Source organism: Trachypithecus francoisi, unplaced genomic scaffold (genome assembly GCF_009764315.1).
Source record: "Trachypithecus francoisi isolate TF-2019V2 unplaced genomic scaffold, Tfra_2.0 Lachesis_group5, whole genome shotgun sequence".
Taxonomy (NCBI): Eukaryota; Metazoa; Chordata; class Mammalia; order Primates; family Cercopithecidae; genus Trachypithecus; species Trachypithecus francoisi.
This window is the reverse complement of record NW_022681470.1, coordinates 130,138,016-130,142,744: the sequence shown is the minus strand read 5'-3', so window position 1 is coordinate 130,142,744 and position 4,729 is coordinate 130,138,016. Positions and strand designations below refer to the sequence as shown.

The 4,729-nt window shown below is 33.8% G+C and overlaps 1 pseudogene; it reads left to right on the top strand.

The window, feature by feature from the left end:
• Positions 1–1,132: 1,132 nt before the first annotated feature.
• On the top strand, positions 1,133–1,292 carry LOC117076906 (annotated as a pseudogene).
• Positions 1,293–4,729: the final 3,437 nt, after the last annotated feature.

Here is a 4,729-nt window from a genome sequence, read left to right as displayed (position 1 = left end):
TAGATATATATATTAGATATTTTAGAACATTATCCTTCCACTAGTAAATGGAGTAGTGTGGGTTAAAGCAAGTCCCAGTGAAAGCGTTCTACCCAGAAACACAACTCAAAAGGTGAAGGTTGAGGATTTAAGAAAAGACATGGAGACGGAGTGGGAATTAAAACCTCATAAGCCCAGAAAACAATGAGCAAGATAAGAGAGTGATTAATAAAAAAGTAAACTGAGTTAATGTATATTGGACATCTTTCAGATACCTGTGAAGTAAAAGAGCTATCAAATTGTAAGGGGGCATTGAACATTAGGAACTTTATCTTTATTCACCTGTTTTATGTGTTTCTTAATTAACAGAAAATATAAAATTTGCTACCCTGAAAAAAAATGACAGCATTAGCTCTGAAAAGGAGTCCTGCCAATTTCTGCAACCTGTGCTCAGACTGTCCATTCCATCCACACGTTAGGAATGAGCAAGTAGTTCACTCAAGTAGTAGGAAGCTTCTTTTTCCAGCAGGATGGTTTGTATCACAAGTCATTTGGCAGAAGTTTTGGCAAAATAAGTTATTTTGTAGACTATAAGGTATAATACTGGGGAGTTTAAACATATTTTTTTTTTTCTGGATAAAAGTACTATTCACATGACTCATCTGATATTTTCCCCAAATTGGGAAGTATCCTGGACATGAATATTTGATATCGAATACGGTGATTTTGCCTGAATTCCCCTATATGTGATCTCCAGCTCTTTCTACAAACCACCCGTTTCCCTTAAACAGCAGTTAACACTGATTTTTGTTGTTACTTAAACATTACAATCAGAAGAAGTATATTTTTAAAATATCTGGCTTTGAACAAATTCCCATTTTATGTGTAATATCTACTGCTATCCAGAGTGGACTTAAAGCATAAAGAGTTTTTCTTTCAACTTCATTCCCAAGTGACATCTTTCCCAACATATTCATATACACAAATCACATTAAAATATGTATAGCAAAGCATCCTCTAAGCAGTTCCAAATTTTTTAATATTTTATTTTCCCCAGCCTAACATCTGAGCTGCCACATGTTTTGAATTTTTTGAACTCGTGGAGATTTTGTAGCAAGTCACAAACCTGCATAGTCTGAAAGCACATGACTGCATCACCTCTCAGCCTTTTGGCTAAGATCAAGTGCAGTATTTGTTTTTATCAGTTTAAAGCATATGACTGGAAAATCTCCAACATCAGAAATTCAGGGCTAATGATACATATGCAAATAGAAAAATGGATACAAATTAAATGCAAAGCTAAATGATTCTTTTCAAATCATACCAAAATTTTTTAAAATTTTCTATTATTACCCTAGCATCTAAACAAAAAACTATTTTTAGGCCTCAGTAACTTGTGATCAGAATGTCTCAGTTGATTTGTATTTCTTAATTGAGAAAGTTTCTCAGAAGATTCTTACCTATACTTTCATTTCTGGATACAAAAATAAATAAAATCTTAGGTAAAATAAATAATTCCAACTCCCTCATGATACTGAGATATATAGTTATTGCTTTGCTTAAGATTAAAAAAAAAAAAACTGTCATTGGCAGAGCCAGCAAACTCAAATTTCTGTATACCCGGTCTCCTGCTCTTTCCACAAGCCATACTCTTCCCATTAAACAAGACATAGCAGATAGCACTTGGAGTTTTGCATTTGGTTTATAAGGAATATTGACAATAAAGTGTTTTCAAAGGTGGGAAAATAGGAAAGTTAAAAAGCCTAGAACTTAAACAATATGTTAAAAAAAAAAATGGGGGATTGAGGAAGGGCAGTATATAATACAGAGAAGAAAAGGCTAAAAAAAATTGGCCCTTTTCAAATATTTAAGGGACTCTTGTAGTGGAATAAATATTCTTTGCTTATGCTTTTATAGGTGTGGTTTCAGAAGGCTGAACCAGTACCATTGAATTAGGGTTGTTATTGGCGGAGAAATAGATTTCAACTATGAAGAATTACACAAAAAAGATTTTCCTGTATTTTTCTTATAAAATTTACTGATAAATAATTTAGGTATAATAAAATTTTTAAATTTATTTAAATATTTTAATTTTATTAAATTTAATTTAATAAAATTAAATTTATTAAATTAATTGTTCCACCTGCCCTTGACTGCAGGCAAACACTGATCTGCTTTTTATCACTATATCGTAGTTGTATTTTATATAAACAGAATCATATAGCATGTATTTTTTTGTGTCTCGTTTCTTTCATTTAGTCTAATGATTTTCAGATTTATCCCTATTGTTTTATATATGAGTAATTCATTCCTTTTGCTGGATATTATTCAATATGGTTTAGTATCATAGGGGAATACCATTCCATATATGAATATAATACACTTTTTAATCCGTTCACTGGCTGATGGGCATTCGGGTTGTTTTCAGTTTGGAGTTACAGTGAATAACATTGCTATGAACATTTGTGTAAAAGTTTTTATATGGTCATATGTTTCCATTAATTTTGGGCATATACCTAGGAGTAGAATAACTAGATTACATGATAGGCATATGTTTACCTTAAGAAAGTTTCATACTGTTTTTCAGAGTAATTGTACCGTTTTACATTCCTGCCAGCTGTGTTTGAGTTCCAGTTAATCCTGCTTTGCCAACACTTGCTCTGTCAGTCTTTTCCATTTCACCCTTTCTAATGGTTGTAACGGTATCTAATGACTAATAAAGTTGAGCATCTTTTCATGTACTCAGTATCTTTTATAATATGTTATTGAGGTGTCTTCTTATTGTTGAGTTGAGGTCTTTATCTATTCTAAATGCCAGTCAGTCCTTTGTCAAATACATGACAGAGTATTTTCTCCCATACTGTGGCCTGTCTTTTCATTTTCTTAATAGTGTCTTTCAAAGAGAAAGTATTTCATGTTGATGAATTCTAATTCATAAATTTTTTTCTCTAATGATTCATTCTTTTTTTTTTTTTTTGAGACGGAGTCTCACTCTGTCGCCCGGGCTGGAGTGCAGTGGCCGGATCTCAGCTCACTGCAAGCTCCGCCTCCCGGGTTCACGCCATTCTCCTGCCTCAGCCTCCCGAGTAGCCGGGACTACAGGCTACCCACCACCTCGCCCGGCTAGTTTTTTGTATTTTTCAGTAGAGACGGGGTTTCACAGTGTTAGCCAGGATGGTCTCGATCTCCTGACCTCGTGATCCGCCGGTCTCGGCCTCCCAGAGTGCTGGGATTACAGGCTTGAGCCACCGCGCCCGGCATGATTCATTCTTTTTGTGTCTTATTCTAAGAAATGTTTGCCTATGTCAAGTTGGGGAAGATTTGCACCTATTTTATTTTCCAGTACTTTTGCAGTTTTAGCTTACCTTTAGGTTTGTCATACATTTCAGTTAATTTTCCATATTATGTGAGATAAGAGTAGATGTTCTTTTTGTCTTTTTGTTCCCGTATGGACATCCAAATTTTCCAGCAGTTTGTTGATTTCATTTTCCCATTGAATTATTTTGGCAACTTCATTGAAAAATCAATCAGCCATATATGTGTGGTTCTATTTCTGGACTATAATTCCATTAATGTAAATATCTATATTTTTATCTAATTTTTATTTTTATATTTAAAGTGTATCTTCATATTTAGAGTACTTCCTTGTAGTCAGCAGTTGGTCACGTCTTCCTGCCTTCTTTCAGATTATTAAATATTTCTTATATTTTTATTTGAATCTCTTAGCTTTTTTTGTTTTTGTTTTTGAGATAGAGTTTTGCTCTGTTGCCCAGGCTGGAGTGCCGTGGTGTGATCTTGGCTCACTGCAACCTCTGCCTCTTGGGTTCAAGAAATTCTCTGCCTCAGCCTCTCAACTACGTGGGATTACAAGCGCCTGCCACCACACCTGGCTAATTTTTGTATTTTCAGTAGAAACAGGGTTTCGCCGTCTTGTCCAGACTGGTCTTGAACTCCTGACCTCGTGATCGATCAGCCTCGGCCTCCCAAAGTGCTGAGATTACAGGCTTGAGCCACCGCACCTGGCCTCTCTTCGCTTTTTAATCATACCTTTTCACAGTTTTTAAAGTAGTTGCTTTAGGTATTGCAATATATATCCTTAAACTTTTCACAGTCTGCTTAGAGTTAATATAGTACTTCTTGTAGCAATCTAGGTCTATTTACTCCCTTTCCTGCCATAATTTATGTTATAGTTGTTCTACACATTACTTCTACATAATATTTTAAACCCCTCAAGGCAATGTTCTAATTTTTGCTTTTCAAAATTATATATATTTTAAAGAAATTAATAGAAAAAATAGTTTTCCTCAGTTACCCATATATTTAGCATTTCTCATGCTTCTCATTTCTTCCTCCATACCAGAAGCAATAATTTGGTATGTACAATATTTATGTACAATAAACTGCACCTATTTAAAAAACACAATTTAATGAATTATGATAGTTGTATATATCAGTGAAATCACTACCTTAATAAAAAACACAAACAGGACTTTAAGTCTTGTATATTATTAAAATATTGAGTCCAGATATGTTATTTCCTTGAATACACTGACTTGTATAAAACGTTCTTTCTAGCCTTATCCAAAACCAGAAAGTAAGATTATCTTTCAGTATCTTACTCTATGTACTCTAAATCACAAAATCTTATATTCTGTAACTAACAAGGCTATACTTTCAGTGTGTTAATATGAACTTTCAAACAAATTTTTAGGATTATTGCTTTATAAACTTACTACAAAAGGGAACTTCT